Source organism: Podarcis raffonei, chromosome 2, assembly GCF_027172205.1.
Source record: "Podarcis raffonei isolate rPodRaf1 chromosome 2, rPodRaf1.pri, whole genome shotgun sequence".
In the NCBI taxonomy this organism is placed as follows: Eukaryota; Metazoa; Chordata; class Lepidosauria; order Squamata; family Lacertidae; genus Podarcis; species Podarcis raffonei.
In genome coordinates, this window is record NC_070603.1 from 50,548,359 (window position 1) to 50,568,458 (window position 20,100).

Below are 20,100 nucleotides of genomic sequence, written 5' to 3' on the forward strand. Positions count from 1 at the left end.
TTTGCAAATGGACACAAATCTAACATGGTAAATGGCCAGCAAGATTAATTTAGGTCCTGTCTAGATGATCAGTTTGTAGTCAACAAAAGCAAAGGAAATGCTTCCTGTTCAGAGACAGATACTGCATTTCCCCAGAACTTAAAAAGGCAACAGACTGCTGCTAGGGAAATGATTTATTTCCCCCAATGGCAAAGCTGTTGTAAGCTGGAGGGCTTTTCAGCAGTTGGCTGTTTCCTAGTGTCCATGTTATCAATAATAACAAGTGATGCGACTCCATCCTCACCACATAGCCATTTGATATTGCAACTTTAACACCAATGCTCTGTCTGCAAAGAGGGCACTCGCTGAGAGGTGGAACTGACTCTTCCTAAGACAAAGCTTGGGGAAGCCTCTTGTCAAGTTTTACCACCAACACCTCCATAGGAAGTCTTCCCACTTTGCCACACGGTAGGACTCCAAATCAGCTATGCTGGTGGAAGCTGATGAGTGTTGTAGTCCCAAAATATCTGGTGGGCACTGGGTTAGGGAAAGCTGCTTCGGATGAACTTGCTGATGTGGGAAGAAGGTAAAATTCAAGGGCATGTGCATGGACACGTATTTGCCTTGGAACTGCCAGTTGTTATGTGAGCCCTCCTCCTCCTTCAGGCTGTGTTCTCTTTCCCACACAATAGGACACAAATTATCCAGCATGGGAATAGTACCAGCAATGCCACTTCTATAACTGCCCACTCCCATTGTACTACAATCCCATATATGGATTGTTTTGTGCTCTACTGCCTCTGGACTGAGATCTGAAGGATTATTTCACAATGCCAAGAACGCAGTTGAGGTGTGCTTGCAGCTGATTGTCTTGACATGCCCAACTCATAACTTAACTTCCCTTCTGTTATTAAAAACTATACTTGTGTCACCTGCTGTCGCTCTGACTGACTCCAGTGAAGTTTCTCATTGTGCATACAAGTGAATGAAATTCCTTATAGTTCACCTGAGTCGAGAGAATCAGATAAAAGCAGAGTTTACTTTTGCAGGCAAAATCTGAAGCATATTCTACAAAATATACTGAGCTGTGATAAGTTTCCCCCATTGCTTTCATTGGTTTGAAAGGTGCACAGTCCAAGGCCAAAGCTTCCATAGCGTTTAAAGGGCTGGAATATTAAAAGTCATAAGTTTTCCCCCATTCATTCTCCCTAGTGCACACTGCAGTGAAATGTGGGATCAGCAGACAGTGCTGGACATTGTTTTGCACTGTACCGATTTAACATGGAATGCTAACAGCCCACCAAGTAGTCCCTACCCACCACTCAGGCCCCACTCAGCCCCACTGAAATGAACTGAGATCATGCACAGTTTCCCTGTGTATTGTGCCTAGAGTTTTCAAGCACAAAAGCAAGCACGATGCTCAGTGTGCACTAAAACATGCACCATTTGACCATTTAAAGTAGCTGGAGTCCTGAGCCAATATGAAGCACACACTGATTTCACTGAGGCTGGAGCACTAGCTTGCAAAACAATGAGGTTGTTTAAGAACAAGATAAAGAGCAGGGGGATTTTGAAGTATTTTAAACCAATTTAATGGTTTTGTTCAAAGCATCTACTTTTAGTTGGGGTGGGGAGTTTTTTTTTGGGGGGTGTAATCTGAAACTTTTATTGGAAGAAAATGACAATAGTTGTAAAGTAAAATTTTATGGTGACTATTTCAAGATTTTACAGTATTTCCAATTATACACACCATTCATATTACATGTCCCAAATCCAGCTAAAGTTATCTGTGTGGTGTAAGGCACAATCATATGTATATTTTCTTGGGAGTAAGCCCATTGAGTTCCAGTGGAGTTTAGTCTGATATAACATGTTTAGGATTGCAGCCTAAGGTGACAATCCTGAACAACTTGCTTGGAAGTAAATTCTATTGAGACCATTGGACCTTACTTCCAAGTAAAGCTGGTTAAGATTTAAGCCCTGTTGCCTTCACTTAGTATCACTTAGTCATGGCTAACTTTACCTGGACTGGGGTGAACAGTTTCTCCACACAACTGTAACCATTTGGTTTGGTAGGAAGTTGCAGTCACTGCCCGTGCCTTCTACAAGCCCAAAGAGTTCCTGCCAGTACATTTAGTACAAGAGGAATACACTCTAGAACATGAGGATATTTTGCTTGGGATAGGATCCAACTGTTTGCTATCATGTATAACCCTAGCTGGGTAGTCAGTACTAAAAGAAATAACAGAAAATTAATCTCCGTAGTTATACAAGAGCTAGTTCTTTTTAAGTCCCCATGCTAGAAAAATAAGATTGTTTTAAATAATTACTAAATTAGTAAATTTAGAGATTAGTGCCAGGACCTTATTTGGCTGCCTGCAAGTGCCATGTGTCCTGATTTGCCACAAGGCCTAGGAAGGTTCGTAGCCTAGACAAATTACTGGCTGTGGACAGAAGAAATAAGGAAGGGCAGGAATGTATTGGGTTACACTGCACACATGCTGACCATCAGATTTCCAGGAAAGTGTTACAGATATTTTTTGCAAACAGATTACATGTTGTTGGCAATCAAATATATTTTAAATATGACACCCATAGTTTTATATTTTATAAATCACATTAACTGTAACGCCTAAACTTATATAGAAATCAATATAGCTAGTGTAACTGGATTTGTGATGTGACAGGTTTGTTCACAATAAGATACTGTCCTTTAAACCTTGAAAAACTGATTTGGAAAACCCAGCCTCCACTGTTCCTTCTTAAGCCTCTGTTGCTTTTCAGTCCTTGCTCCCCATTCCTTAAAAGATCCAGTGGTTTGTATTCCAAACCCTGATCCCTGTAAATGTGCAGTATGTACAGAGGCCTGTAGCATCCCTAGTTCAATGGGGAGCTTTGTGTGCAATGTGGTGCTGGTTCCTCTCAAAAAGGCCAGGGCCTTTTTTACAAGCTAAAATCCTGGCAACCAGTCCCCTTGCTTTATCTTCCTTGTCAATTAACCTTTTTTATTTTTAAAAAAGAACTATGCATGAAACACTGACTGATTTGCCCACTCTCCACTAGTTGGGAGTGATTCATCGTGTTTTCCATTTTATGATGTGGAAGAGACTGTAGGTTTGGAATATGGGGAAAACTCAAGTTACATCTTCTGAACTTCTGCTTTAATTATTATTTATTATTGTTGCAGGATAAAGTAAATCTCCTGATCCTCTTCTCCCAGGATGGAGACCATGTGGTCACCCCAGATGTTGTTGGACTGAAGCTCCCATAATTCCTGACCATTAGCCATCCTGACCAGGACTGATAGAAGTTGGAATCCAACAGTATCTGGAGAACCACATGTTTCCATCCCTTCTCTAGTCCAGTTCCCTAGTTCCCTATTCTAAAATGGGGTGTACGAATTACCAAAATATCATATAACATCTTTTTATAGCAGGTTTTCCTCAAATGTTTTGAATGGGGGATTTTCTCGCAAAACCAATTTCAGCTTCAGAAAAAGGGCTTTCCTTAGGACCATGGTAGAGGAGGAAAGAGTTTAATTCCCCCCCCCCCCCAATTACCTGCTGCAATCTCAATAGTTCTCTACTTCTCCCAGCTGGTTCTATTTGCATTTCAATAAACTTGTGTGTTACATGCAAAAATGCAAAAGATGTCAAATCTACTTTTGCCCCAAGACCTACTTCTAAACTTACTGTACCTATAAAGCACCCCAGCTAGCTGGCAGCCATTTCACAAGCCGATAAATGCACAGCACCAGCTTGCACAGCTCTCTCTCTTTTTGTGTGTAAAAGTCTGAGGATTGAGAACTAAGGATTGAGGATTTAAAAGAACTAAGAGGGCATCATAGTTTTCCTCTTAACACTGCTTCTGGGAGACTGACTCTACCTACTTCAGCACCTTCCTCCATGGATCCTCACCTACCACCCAAATTAGGAATACTACAATCCCCCAAATTTGAAAATTATACTGATTGAATGATAAAATAAGTCTAAATCTGTAAACAATAGTAGTTCAGCTAAGCCTACACCCACCACACACACACAATGTAAATTAAAACTTGTGTTATTTGTGCTTACCACCTTCTGAGTCCACTTTAAAGTAGACTAAGGTTTGTGGGAGCTCATGACATTATTAGGCTACTTGGAGCACAATGCTATGCATGCTTCCTCAGAATCAGGGCTGTCTTTAGAATATGTGGCGCCAGGATGCAAAAAACTGGGGGGGGGGAGGCCAAAGTTGTTGAGCTTTTTGTAGGGGGGCAGCTCAGAGTTGTTGAGCTTTCTTGGGGGGGCATGCAACTCTCCCATGCTACTGCGGGAGGAAAGCAATCCCCACAGACGCTTGGGAGGGAAGCTGCGCACCTTGTGTGAGCAGTGTATGTACGCTGGGTGGGCCTCTCGACGGCCCACCAATCCCAGGCACCCAGTAGGGCAGAGCCAGCCAGCTGCCTCAGTGCCCACAGCAGAAAAGCCTGTGGCACTCTGACGGGCTCTGTGCCGCTCAGCAGCGGCTGGCCTGGCTCTTCAATCCCGGACTCCAAATCTCTGCCATGGACTCTAGGCCTGGCACCCCTGAGAGCCCGGTGCCCGGGTGCCCCGCACCCCTAGCACCTATGGGTAAGCAGGTCCTGCTCAGAATTAAGTCCCATTGTGTTCAGTGGGACATTCTCCTGGGTGAATATGCACAGGATTGCAGTCATTAGTGCATATGCTTTTTCATGCACTGGAACTAATGCTATAAAATGGAAGTTAATGTGTGTATCCAGCAAAAATGAGGACAATGTTGAACTTTGACACAAGCACTAGGAATGAGGCTGTGGTGTCCTTTCCTTTCCCTTCCCTGCAGTGATCAGTCTATTAGCACTACCACAGTGTTTCTCCTGGCTAAAAACTAACCCAACCCAACTCCAAATACAGTATTTTGACAATTAAGTTAATTTGCTCAATTTTGTTAGCTTGTTCAACGTGTTATGCCACAAGGAAGCTCTTGCAAGTCAAAGGGAACTGCCATGGATAGAGGTTACATGTGGCATGGCCACCCAATAGCACAGTGGTTCTGCTCCTGCTCCTCTTGACATCAGTGATAAAAACTCAGTGACTCCAGTAGACTTTTGTGGGAAAAAATTGATGGTTCAAATGGAGTAAAAGTCTCCCATCTGCAATTAAGGTTACTAGTGGCCATGGTAGCAGGAACTTACCATGTTGCATTTTTACTTTTTATTTTATTTTAAGGTATACTGTAAAAAGAGACTGAAGCCATTCTCTCCCTTGTTACTATCGCTTAACTGTGATGATGCCAGGGTCCTTAATAATCCAGTCTTGTTTGTTGGCTTGTTTTTCATCTGAACCCTTTTATTGTGTTGAAGAAGGTCTCACCCATGGACTGAACCTGTGAATAGAGCATGCAGCCTGACTATTAAGTAAAGAAAACAGAAAAAGTATCATTCATGGTAATGCCATTTATTATCAGGAAATGGGCTCATGGGAATGAGTGCAAATCAGCCAAAAGTATGCAGTACACCAGAGGAGAAAAAGCCAGGCATCGGCTTAAAACTATTACTGAACTCCATGTTCAAAAGTGCTTTAAAAAAGTTTAACTTGGTCTGAATCATCCCAATCTTTGCAAACGTTCTGGAGCTCAATAGCCTGATCATTTTTCATAATTGCAATATTCATGGCAATGACTTGATAATAAGAGAAAATACTGTGATAAATTGGTTTTGCATCATCCTGAATTTTACCAGCATTATGTAGAATGTAGTTCTTGGGCTAGGTTTCGAAGTTTTAAAATGTCAATGTTCTCCACTGTACAAATCTGCTCATAACTGTAGTTGTTTCAGCAATGTCCAAAATGTTTGTCTGACCAATAGTTAAGAGTTATTACAATTGTGTCAGAAGTACCTTTTTCCAAATGTTGTTTATATGCATTTAAGGCAGCAGTTCATTAAAAAACCAGAAAGGACAATGATGATGATGCAAAAAAAAAAAATCAGTGTATCTGCTACGTTGATGTTAGTTTTCCTGTTACTCATTGCAATCCCATGAGTAACCCTGAATAATGCTGATTGTAAGATTTCACAGGTGATTTACTAAATGTTCAGTTGGAATGACAGATTAATGGCATCCCTGAAAGTTTGTCATGCTACAAACAAACAAACAAACAAAAACCATCTCTAACTTGTTGACATAAGAAATGTGATTCATAAGAGTGCAGTGGTGTTACAGCTTTTTCCTTCCATAGCTTTTAAGCACATCAGAAAATTAACAAAATTTCATGGTAAGTAAAGCCATTCTGTTGAAGCAGCAATGCATAGCTTCACTTTCACAAATATTATGATCAAACAGCAATTTGTATAATATTTTGTTGAACATTTTCAAAGATTTTGGTTTTAATAATAAAAAATATAATATGTTCATAAGGTGATGTACATGTCTATTTTTGTGGCTAATCAGGCCTGACTTCGCTTGAAAAATGGGGGCAAGACCACAGCAATCTCTTCTGGGAAACTGGGACTACTCAGATGCTCACTGGGCAAGGATGACACTGCAGGGTTAAGAAAGGATGAACCACAGAATTTAATGCAGTGGAAAGACTATGAAGCCAAGTAGGCTGGTGTCTTGACTACATGATTCCATAAGAGAGGAGTAGTACTGCTAGAAATCTAGACATGGGTAGTCCTCTTCTGGCTCAACCCTATGCATGTTTGCTCCAAAGCAAGTGTCAAAGTGTTCAGCAGGAATTATTTCATGGTTAAATGTGCTCATGATTGCTTCCAGGCAGAGGAATCTTAACTGCTGGTCATGGGGAGAAGGGAGAATCCCGCTCCATGGAGCCTTCCACTACACCTACTGAAAGTGCAACAGGGTACACACTATCATGGCAGCATTTCCTGTCAGTAGCAGCCAGCAAGCACAAGGCTGGAGCAGGATCAGCAATGGATCTGCCAGATCTAATGCCAGTTCATTTCCTGGTGAGGGGCCCATTCCAGACCCCTCTGCTATGCTAGTTGAGAGCTGGTGCAGCAAATAATAAGAATTAACGGCCTACAAACCTTCTGCCCTGGCCAAGAGCAGCTGATGGGGCTACAGATTTGGTGGGGTACCTGCTGCTCGGTCCCTTCCTCACTTTTGAATTGCTGCCTTATTACTCTCTTCAGGCACCTAAGTGCTCACTACATCCCTTAGAAATTTCATTCCACCTTTTGTGGCATTGCTGTTACTGAAGCACCCAGCCTCTTTTGTTATCCTGAGTAATACCCTTCAGTATCTTGACTCCCAAAGCATCACTTTTCAGGCGGCGGTATAAAAGCAAGGGTCTTCCACATACAACAGAGAAAATGATCAGTAGTATACTGATCTTCTATTGGAAGTGGGCACATCTTCATTGCCTATGAGATGGAAGGACACCAGATATTTCTAATTTATCTCTAGACAATGTGAGAACGCCTTTGCATATGGTAAAGACATCCCCACCCCATCAGTGTCCCCTTGGTGTGTACACAAACCGAAACAAATCTAACACTAATGAACCCCTACTGATGTGAACAGCTATGGGGGGCAAGGGAGGTGTGAATTAGAAATGACTTAAGGACTCTGGTTGATGTGAAGCTATTTTAAGAAACAATGCATCGAACAGTACTATTTTAGAGAAAAATATGGGATTCCTATGCATTTTGAATTACCTCATATAAACATGGATTATAAACCCATCACTGGAAATTCAATGAGTGCACAGTAAATGGGAGTGTGGACACAGCTTTAGCCATAGCTGCCACCTAAGCGACTGTAGGTAATGACAGATGAAGCACCCAAAATTGCACACCCTGTATCTAAAGAGGGAGTGCAGCCCTACCCAATCCAGGCTGTATGCTTAATCCTTTGTTATCCCTCCCCAAAACTCATTACTTCAATCTTAGCTGAATTAGTTGTTGTCTTCCCTGCCTGCATTCTGTCCCTTGCCATTTATGACAACAGTTCAGGGTGTCTTCTGCCTTACTAGCTCTATGCCAGCATTCCAATAATAAAACCTACATGCAAATAGGGGAAGGAGGGATTAGCACACACAGCTCCACCACACAAAAACCAACAAATCATGGGGAATGAAGATGCAAAACAAGGATGTTCCTCTACTCACACCCTGCATAATCAAGTTTACAAATCACACAGTGAGCCTCCATGCATACAGGAAGCTCTGCACTTCATGCCTTCATCATTCATGGGTTGAAGGGCACCAGGAATTATGGCGGAAGTGAAGCTTAGCACACTCCTCCCCACTCTCCCTCCATTTTACACAGAACCTTTTCAGAGCTCCTGGTATCTGATGTAAGTGAGAGACAAAATTTCATTCCAAATCCAATCCAATTCACCTAGAGATAGATGTTAAAAAGTATGGGTTGAGACCCTGTGGCACCACACATCATAAACTAGAGAGTACAGTGGACGCTCGGGTTGTGAACATTATCCGTGCAGGAAGCACGTCCGCAACCTGCAGCGCCACGTCTGCACACATGCGGGTTGCGATTTGGCACTTCTCTGCATGCGCAAGCGCTGAAACCCGGAAGTAACGCGTTCCGGTACTTCTGGGTTTGGCGCAGTGCGCAACCCGAAGCATCTGTAACCTGAGGTATGACTGTATAGAGAAGCACAACAATCCTCTTGCAGTATCTTCTGGGACCTGCCCATGAAGCACAACTGAGTCCACTTATGTATAGTACCCACCATCCTGATCCCTGCAAGGCAGCTTAGAAGGATACCATGCTTTGTCTTAACAAATCATAGAATTTTAGAGCTGGAAGGGACCCTAAGGGTCATCTAGTCCAGGGGTGCGGTGGGGGACACACATCAGGCATTTGTAATGTGCACATGTACATTCAACACAGCCCACTTCTTAGCACTGGAACTGAGCACCTACCCAAAAGGCACCCAGCAGGGGAAATGGCAATACAGTTTTAAACTGGCCAGGACGCAGCTCTATTCTGTATCCAAGTCTTAGAGAGTTCCAGGTTTTCACTTCTGGATTTCCGAAGATCCCAGGATTTCCTTTGCTTTGGGCACCACAGTGTGGCTACTTTAGGCATTGCTGCTAAAAAAACCCCGAAGCTCTGTTCTGGTAGATTTTCTCACAGAATATATTCCTTACTACCAGCCTCCTGATGACAATATTCATTTGGAAGGGCAGCCTCCTTGATCCAGTGTTACCCAAAACTAGAGAGAACAACTTCCAAGCATCACTTCTGTGTGCCTTCCATTTATGTCAGCATAGCTTGCTATTATGAGTAGGGATAGGTAAGTATTCTGATTCAGTTTGCAATTAGAACCTACCTAATCTGCACCTTCCAAAACAATACGTGAACTGAAACAAAGCCATGCTTTGAAAGTTGCACTTCTCCAAATTTTGCATTGCCAATTATGAGCCAAGAGGCCTTGGGGGTACTATCTGAAATATGGGGATAGTGTCCTAATTGAGAGTATTTTGGACTGCCTTTCTTGCATCCAAGAGTAAATCTAATCAGCACATAGACAGGTAGAAACTACATTTGCATTAGCCACTAGTCATAGCAGTAAGATAAAATATACTGGGGATAGAACTAAATAGTTAGCTATACAAAATACATTCCGGAGATTTACATCAATACAAATGACAAAACATACATGATCAGTACATAATTGCTCAGCAGATTTTTTACCAGTATACCCATAAAGAAAATTCTCGACACATCATATGAATTTTTAAAAAAATTCATTAATGGCTGGAGCAACATTCCCTGAATGTCAGCCAAAAGCAGACCCAACCCCTTCCTCCGGATATGGGCGGGAAAGAGTGAATGAATCACCACCTATGGTGGAAAAGGCATTTCAGAAACAAAAGAGGGAGAAATTGCTCAACCACAGTACACGTTCTACATTTTTCACCAGCGCCATAGCTTCAGTCCCCTTTTCTCGTCCTCTGCCAACACCACTGGAATTGTTGCGCTCTCAGGTACGTGGTTTGTGGTGCAGTTGTGGGTAACTGGAAGCTAGGAGATTAAATTAAAGCTGAAGCTTTCATTCTCATGTATCCATGGTTAAATCTATAATTTAAGCGGTAGTGTCAATTATAAGTTGTGATGAGTCCTCTGTTGCAAGGGTTCTTTAAAGTAAATGCATTTTGCGTATGGGAGGAGGGCCAATGTTAATCTTGTGGACTTGGTTCAGGTTCTTTCTAAAGACTGAAGAAATGGTTTTTCACTGGTTTTTCAGGAGTCCTTTTCTCATGTGGCATGCTTGCTGCAGCGGTGTTCTCCATTGGCAGATATAATTTTGTTTGTGGCTCAACAAAGGTATTAAAGGAAGGAAGACATATTTGTCTTGCTTCTACTTCTACCCAATTCATTAGATTAAGACCTTGATTTAAATGCCACCCGAAGCTCCAACACAAAAACAGATCAAAAGCTTTACACATACAATGAGCTGTGGAAAATCCAAGTTTTTTTCCTTCCTGCACCAACAAAAAATGCTAACACACATATCCCTTTGCCAACAGCTGCTGCAATCAAGCAGCTAGAATGAGGATCACCAGGGGCAGGGGCACTATGAGCAAGGGTTTTGTGGTCCACCAAGTTTAAATCATCCTCCCAGATAAGGGCTGGGAGACAAATGACAATAAACAGTGTTTCACAACTCCAGCCAAGAGAGGAAAGAAAAATGGTGCTGCAGAGCGTGCCAAAAGGAAGTAGTCCAAACTTGCTTCCCTTGACTCTGCTCTACGAAGCCATCCCACAATGATGGAAAATGCTTTCTGAAGTTTGACTCTGCACAGAACAGCTGGCTTCCAGAATTGCTACACAAAGTACTTTAAAGAGGCCAGAGCTGAGAGAACGGTGGGAGGAAAAGATGAATAAAAGCTACTGAACTTCAGCATTCCTTGTTTTCCCATTGTCATCTCTGGGTTTACTAAAGTAACTTGCTTTTTCCATTAAGCCTTCTGTGCCTACAATAACGGATAGCAGAAGTCTCGCTCTGCCAAATAACTCCAGGTGCCTGCCCCTCCTCCCCACAAATATGGGTGGACTAATCTGTCAGCTTCAGTTTACCCCACTTTCTCATTTTTCCAGTCTTAAGTTCATTTCACTATTGGATCAATCCATCAACGTCTGATGGGTGATTTAGAAGGATTGGGTCCGTCATCACTTTCGCTTCATGTGTGTGCTAGTATCCGTACTCAGCAGAGTTACATCTCAATGCAGCTCCTTCCTTGGGGTTGAAGTACACACAGTAGGAATAAACACTCATGGATGCCATAAAGATTCAGTCACGTGTAGAGGCTTACTTGACAGGCATAGAAGCATGTTGGTAGCAGATTTCCAGCTGACGTCATGATTTATGGTGGTTGAGCTGTACTGCCCTCTGGGGCAGTGGAGTTATTCAGGCAGGGGAAAACCAGGATTTATGAGGTAAATTTCCTGGCAATGCTCCTCAGTGGGTTTAGGGGAGTTCACTGCATCCTGCGGTGTCGCTTAAGCCCGTATCTACCAACTTGAAAGGCAGAATGGGTGCAGAAAATGTGTCCCTGCCATGGACAAACCTCTGTCTCTGGCATGATTTGTGGTCGGTTCCTCACTCATTCAGAATATTGGCGTTAATTATGAGGTGCTCCTGAAACAGCGCATGATAATGGGGTGCAATCAATCAGCTGCCGAAAGGACTGGCTTTGGTCTTTGAAGGTATTTGAATGATTTTTAAGAAGCTTGAAACCCCTTACAACAGCCAGGAAGGAAGCGGGAGGACAAGACACTGTCTGCTTATGGTTTCCAAATGGTCTTTCTCTTTCTTGGACCCCCCCCCCGGCAAAATGAATGAGTCATGTGTAGTTGTAGCTATGTTATTCTGTTTGGCACTGAGGAAAAGAGAGGGGGAGGCATTTGATTTATCCTCAATAAAGGATTTAACAATATTTTATTATGCCCTCCCCCTTTGACCAAGGTTGAATGGACTTTATTAAAATTATATTTGGACTGGACCAGGAATGTGAGGGAGCAATTCAAAGTAAGAAGAAGAATGTCTGCTAATTAAAGCTGGCAAGAGCTTGCATTTGTAAAAAGGCTTTGTTTTTTGTAACTGAGTACTGAGGAAGAACCCCAGAGATTGGACATCTTGTCTGGAGTTTTTTATAGCTACAGCCACAAGTTGGTGAACAGCAGAAGGAATGATCTCAAAGCAATGGAATGTGACTTTGCAAACACTGAAGAGAACCGAACAAAGGAGGAGGCAATTAACTCCCGCAACAAACCAGGTTTGAGTACATTAATGAAGGACTACACACATGAAAGGCTGGGCTGGATGAATCCCAAGCCGGAATTAAGATCGCGGGAAGAAATATCAACAACCTCAGATATGCAGATGACACAACCTTGATGGCAGAAAGTGAGGAGGAATTAAAGAACCTTTTAATGAGGGTGAAAGAGGAGAGCACAAAATATGGTTTGAAGCTCAACATCAAAAAAACGAAGAACATGGCCACTGGTCCCATCACCTCCTGGCAAATAGAAGGGGAAGAAATGGAGGCAGTGAGAGATTTTACTTTCTTGGGCTCCATGATCACTGCAGATGGTGACAGCAGCCACAAAATTAAAAGACGCCTGCTTCTTGGGAGAAAAGCAATGAGAAACCTAGATATCATCTTAAAAAGCAGAGACGTCACCTTGCCAACAAAGGTCCGTATAGTTAAAGCTATGGTTTTCCCAGTAGTGATGTATGGAAGTGAGAGCTGGACCATAAAGAAGGCTGATCGCCAAAGAATTGATGCTTTTGAATTATGGTGCTGGAGGAGACTCTTGAGAGTCCCATGGACTGCAAGAAGATCAAACCTATCCATTCTTAAGGAAATCAGCCCTGAGTGCTCACTGGAAGGACAGATCGTGAAGCTGAGGCTCCAATACTTTGGCCACCTTATGAGAAGAGAAGACTACCTGGAGAAGACCCTGATGTTGGGAAAGATTGAGGGCACAAGGAGAAGGAGACGACAGAGGACGAGATGGTTGGACAGTGTTCTCGAGGCAACCAGCATGAGTTTGACCAAGCTGCAGGAGGCGGTGGAGGACAGGAGTGCCTGGCGTGCTCTGGTCCATGGGGTCACAAAGAGTCAGACACGACTAAACGACAACAACAACAAAGGCAAAGCATAAAAAGAAGCCCCTGGTCAGATCTATGCAATGACAAGTTTCTGGGCTTTACCTGGACTTTAGAATGACTGCCTACTTCTGGTTTGTGTGTGTGACTGACAATGGGTTAGCCTTTTTTAAAAACAAAAACAAAAACAAGGGTGAGGCAGCAGCAGCACAACTACCTTCCTTGTGCAGCAATTCTATTCCTTTAGCAGGAAGACTTCAAGTTTCCTAGCACCCAGTGATGAACTGAAATCATGTCATTTCCTTTGAACTATAATTTACTGGAAAGTTCAAAATGCAATAGGAGCACACTTTGTTTGGTACACTCTTTACTCTCTGCATGGTAATGCCTTGAAATATATCAAAAACAATATGTGCAGTGTTCCCCATTTCTTTTAAGACTGTATAGCGGCTGAGAGCACTATTAACAGCAGAAACAAAACTCTGAACCAGTAAGTGATTTGTGCGCAATCATTATTTTGAAAATGTAAAAAGAGTAACATCTTCATACGGCAAAACTGCACTGATAGCAGGCAACAATGACTGATACAGAGTGATCTGGTGTTGTATTCCCCCATCCCCATAACCAAGGTGATAGTTTTGGATTTTATTTCTGCAGGGTATATAGTGCAGAAATGTGATGATGATAAGATGTGCATAGGTACACATCATGAACCTTCCCTTAGATAAACTTCCTTCTAGTGCAACATAGCAAGTAGAAACCACCACCGTCTCCCAACCCAGCACTTATGTGCATGCCTAGACAGTATCAGGGAGGTGGGAGGGGTGTTGAAAAATAAGGAGGTAGGAACAAGAAGATGATTCTCAATGACAAAATGAGGTCAATGAGGACACGCAGCCAATGAGGACACGCAGGGACTGATTCAAGCTGTTCTGCAACATCCAATATTCAGGTGTGTGGAGTACAGGTCCAAGTCCGAACAAGGAAACTGTGTATTTGCATGAGACAGGAGAATGAGGATGAGCTCAGTGTCTGGTGACTGAATTCCCAACTTCCCACTGAACTCCAAAGGCAAACACCTGCTTCTCTATTATCATTTGTTTGGGGGAGGACACAGCTATGCTGAAGTCCAATATTTCTCCATTGTTTTCTATAGACAGCTCTCAATTCTAGTATGGCAGTGATGGATTTAGGGTGGTGCTGGCAGGTTCTCCACACTGGGCACTGAGCTGAAGGGGCACCCTGAAACCTACCTACGGATGAGGCATTATTGTGGTCATAGCTGGTGCAGCTCCAGTCATTACTTAGTCCTCTTCCCCTTCTCTTGGGGTTGCTGCTGCATGCAGGACACTCACTTTCCCAGACCAGACACAAGTAGTGCTCAGGGAGGACTAAAGGAAGTTGAAGGAATTGGAGTTGTGACTTACTACCTCTACCTCTAGCCTAAAATAGTATTCTTTTCTCACTGTTCAAGCCTTGATTTGTAGCAAGGAGATGAGGTTTTATAACCACAGTAGGGTTCTCTCAACCCCAATTCCCGCATCAAGCTGTTAGCTCTATAGAAGTTGCTTGCTCTGGCTCTAACAGCTTGATGCGGGAATTGGGGTTGAGAGAACCCTACTGTGGTTATAAAACCTCCTCTCCTTGCTACAAATCAAGGCTTGAACAGTGAGAAAAGAATACTATTTTAGGCTAGTGTAAGAAAAAAAAGTGAGGGTTACTTCTGACTCTGGTGGAAGAGTGTTCTACAGCATGAGACCAATGACACTAAGTGCCTAACTTCTGGTTGACATGGGGGACAACTAACAGCACTCCTTCACAAGATCTCAGAGACTGAGCTGGGATATAAGGACTCAACAGCAGAACCCTGAATTTGGTCCAGTAGCATATGGGCAACCAGTGCATGTGTTTTAGCAGAGGTGTTGCATGCTGTTGGCACTCTGCACCAGCTGGAGTTTCTGGACCAGCTGCAAGGGCAGCCCCACATTGCAATTAAAACAACATTGAAGATACCAATGCATGGACTACTGTAAGCAGGTTATCCTGATGCAGTTATTGCAGTAGCTGGAATAGCAAAAGAAACTGGCAACACTCCTAGCAACAGAGGTCACTTAGGCCTCTAATGACAAAGGTACATCCAGGAGCTTGGGAGGAGGAAGCTTAGAACAAGCTCTGCTTTGATCCCAGTCTACCCAAAGGAAGAGGGCAAGATGAACAGAGGTTTCTGCTCCTTCCTTCTTGGCTCTGTCGCTGCTCACTTGCTTAGAGGGGATCAGGAGCCTCCAGGGGTTGGAAGTGCCCCCCCCTTTGCTGGGGCAAGTGCTAAATATAGCCAACCCCTGATGGTGGATGTACTTAAACATCCCTCCTCCCCAGCACAACTTTCCTGGTTTTTTCAGAGCAGCCCCCTGGGCATATTAGGTAATTAAACAAAAGTTTCACATTTAGTTTGCCCCCTTCCAGGTCTGTGTACAAAATTGCATCATATTAGGGAACATTGGTGGCAAAAATGGTTACACACTTCAAAATGTGAGTTTTAAAAAAGAAGTTTGCAAACTGAAGTAGAAATGAGATGAATGTTGGATATTCTCTCTTGTGTGTGAGAGAATCATTTGTTCCAGAAACAGAGAAGTTTCAAGAAGCAGCAGAAGGCTGAGATTGTTTTGTCTATGTAAGGACGTTTTATGTGGGAACTGTTCTTTGGACATGTGCAGTGTGACAGGAAGTGCTGATAACAATGGTTCTGTGTAACTTGTGAGACTCTTGCTTTCATCTTGAGGTGAGAGAAGCAGAGAGTGAGTCTTGGACTCTTGTTGGACTCTAAGCATGCCTTGTCCATGGCAATGGTGAATGTCTGTATATATTTGCTATTAATAGGCTTCTTCTCTACACACACACACATACACACACATAATTGTTTTCCCAAATTATTACGAATCAGTCCAAATTATTTAAATTTAATACAATTTCTTTAACAAAATCAAATTTCCTGCTCCTGTTGCTAACATATGTCCATTACTTCTTGATGTAGCCACTTCATTCTTATTTAATCTCTTCTTCATCCTTCTCCTGATGTTAGTCCATTCTCACAACTAACCTTTACAATTTCCTTACAACAGCACCTCTGTTGCTTTACATAATTGAAAAAAATCCATTTCATGTGTGTGTTGTTGTTGTGTGTGCAGAGAGTAAAGAGTGTACCAACATCACTTACGTCTGCTCATCAGGTTTAAATGGATACTTTTCAGTTTGTTCAGCCTGACGATAAGGACAAAATATTTGGGGGGGGGCTCAGACTTGCTCCTTGAATCCATGCACATCTTGACCTCATTATGTAAGGTTGTGGGGAACTGGACAATGTTTGACAAGAGTTGTCTCCCTTAGAGAGGGTTGATTCCCTACAGCCTTGATAGTGTTATTATTTCAGATTTACTATTGAATAACTTATCCTTGGACGTCAGAAACCTGAGTAACCATCAACCAGCCTCAAATCTTCTGCTCTTGGATAGGTAATTCCTGGGTGGTAGATAGTGAGGCCCTGGGTGCCCAAACACCCAGAAAATTCCCCACAAAGAGGCTGGTCACCCACAAATTTCTGTACCAGAGCCATGCACACTGCATGGCACCCATGGCCCCGGGAACCCACGGGCATGGGGCCAAGTGGGCACTCCTGGTGGCAGAAGTAGTCCCAAACCAATGGCTGTGAACAGAGGAAGACAGGATGTGGACTATCGTTTGAAGCTTTTATTTATTTGGAGTTCCATAAATGCTGGGCCACTGCTGAAGAGGCCCTCTCCTTTGTGCTTAATAACCCCAAGTTTTTTTGGGGTGCAAGCATAGCTCACTGCATCACAACCAGCTTGCAGAAGGTCTCAGGTTCAAATGCTGGCACCTCCTCTGAAATAATGGAAAACTACTGCCACTCTGAGTGAACAAAACTAGTCCAGATTTTATTTGGTACTGCATTCCTAGACCACCTTTCCTCCAAGGAGCTCAAAGTGATTTACATGGTTCTCCTCCTCCCCACTGTATCTTCACAACATTCTGGTGAGGTAGGATTAGGCTGAAAGACAATGACTCACCCAAGTTTTTCCTCTGAGTGGGGGTTTGAACCCAGGTTTCCCATGTCCTAGTTCAATACCCTAACCACTACACCAATGGTGTAACTGAATACAATACAGCCATTTATTTATTTTTCTTTCTAAAGTGGCTATCCCAACCTTTATTGGCAAGCAATCCCTGGGCAGGTCAACCTTAAATCCAGTATGACAATATACAATTCACTTCATCTGTCCCTTCCCAAAACAAGCAAGGTAGACTCAGATGCTACATATTTCATCCTCTATCCCCAAAGGCCTGGAAGGTGAAGGTTTTCAGCTGTGCCAGAAATGCTTGCCTCTTGCCAAGAGAAAGCATTTTCTATAGCTGGGTGCCACATCTATTCATGTAAAACACAAACACAAACACACACCCAGACAAGTACTGCTGGCTGGTGATGGAATCGATCCAGGCTTAGGGGTTTAACTTGCCTTTAAAGAGGTTGCATTTCCCCCCAAAGCGCAGGCTCACAGTTTTGGACTACTTCTGGAGGCTCAGGTCACAGAGGTGGTCAAGAGTACCCTTTATCAGGTTAGGTGGTTAACCACTTGTATCCTTTCTTTTCTTTTCCCTTTTTTACAAGAGCTGATCTGATCACTGTCATCCATGCTTTTAGAACATCCAGGTTAGACTGCTGTTTTAAGAAGTATTTGGGAGCTTCAGATTGTACAAAACGCCATGTTGAGAGTTTTAAGTGGAACTGCAAGGAACATATAGCACCTGTATTTTGCAATTTTCACCTTCCAGTTTGTTTCAAGAGCCAGTTCAGAGTGGTGGTGGTCTTGACCTAATTAACCAGGGACCACAACGATATCTGAAGGAATGCCTCCTTTTTTAAATTTTTTTTAGCTCAAAGGAGAAATTGGGGATAGGTGGTTTCATGAACTCGCTAACCTTCTTCACATCTTTCACTTCCCCATCCTCTTCATTTACCTGACACTGGAAAGATTACACTCCCTACTGCTGCTAGGTACATTTTTCTTTCACCCACACGATGCTAGAGTAATGACAGGAAGTATTGCCCTCACTCTGATTTAGCTTAATGATTGACACCACAAAGCCAATTAAATTTGAAGGAAGGAATAAGAAATACTTCCTGCCTCCATGCTGGCATCTTGCACTTAAAGAAAAGGAAAATAATTGCCCCAGGAACATTGCCACCACTGATGAGCTTCAGTCCACCACCTCAGTTTCACATCCTGTGAAGAATGTCATCAGGTTTCGAAGGGACATTTCTGCACAACCATATATATTGTGAATTCGGCACAGTAGATTAAATTTCCCTGAACTAAAAGTGCTTCCTTGCAGGAAGACAACTGACTCCAATCCAATCAAACAAATGAGTAATTATTCTAATGGGTCATGTGGGAAAGCCTTGGGCCCTCTTCTCTTTGTATGACATAATAGATTTATATGGAGAATGTGATTTCACTTATTGCAATATGCAGGATGTTGTAATGAACCAATGGGGAGTTTTCTTGGCCAACCCCAAGTTATGTGTTCAAATGTTTCCACTTTCCTGCCACAGGAAATGGAAACGGTCATCTCCACTGCAGGAACATTTTTGCACTACTGGAAGTACATGCAATCTCCTTGAATGATGTTTAATTCCATTGATCTTTATTAAACTTCCTTCAATGACACACCTTTTTGCTTATGGTGTGTTGACAACAATGCCCAGGTCTGTCTAAGCCCATTTTATGTAATAGAATAGATTAGGAATAGATATTTTTTCTCACATTCTAGATAAAGAAAAGAGGGGAAGGATTCACTTCAATCTCCCAGTGAAACCCCTGGTATATTTGCGAATATGCAAGATAGAACTAGAATAAAACCTACAGAGGGCAGCTTTAAGACATTATTGGTGGGGAGCAAGAGGAAAATCTGGATTCTACCCTCAACAAATATAATTCCTTATTTTCAGGAGGACATGTGATCTGAGTTGCTAGAACAAAGGCCCACCTAGGGGCAAGAAACTAAATCTGAAATCTTATGCCTACATACCCAAGTATAAGCCTCACTGAGCTTAGTGGGACTTACTGCTGAGTAGACATGTACAGGATTGCATTATAAAGCTACTACAGTGGGAATGGAGAACCTGTGGTCCTCCAGATGTTGCTCCATCATTTCTGACCTATGACCATGCTGTCTGGGGCTAATGTGAGTTGGAGTTCAATAACATCTAGAGAGCTACAAAGGCTCTTCATTCCTTGTTAGAGACATCTGAATCCCATAGCTAAGTCAGAAGCCCAACTGAAATGAGCTCAGCTAAGAACCAATATATTTATTTAAATGTTTGCACTTGAGGAGCCCTTAAGGCTATTTACAGATTCATTTAACCTAAAACATCACTTAATAAAATAAAGCCACAGGCAACAGCACAGCTAAAGTAGAACAGGAAAACACAGTAGTGCTAAAAAAATAATAATCAAACATCAAATCCAGTAAAACAAAAACAAAAGAATAGGATGTGCCATTAAAAAGTACAAGTGAACAGGGCAGGATTGAGTTCACAAAAGTGGCACCAAGTGAACATTTTTTAGGTCAGAACTCTACTACTGCAGACAATCCAGATGTGCCTTCAGCTGCTCCACTACCTGTATGTTCGATTATTTTATTTTATTTATTAAATTTGTATACCACCCTTCATCCAAGGAGCTCAGGGGGATTCTCAGAATAAAAATTCAAAATAAAAACACAAAATACATATTAAAAACAAGAGCAAAAACGAACCAATAATCCCCCCATAACACATTTAAAAGGCTAGTAGATTATAATCAGCCACAGACCCGGTTGAAGAGGAATGTTTTTGCCTGGTGGCTAATAGTGTATAATGATGGCACCAGCATTTCACAAATGGGAAACCGACACAGAAAAGGCCTGTTCTCACGTTGCTACCCTCAAGACCTCTTGTGGA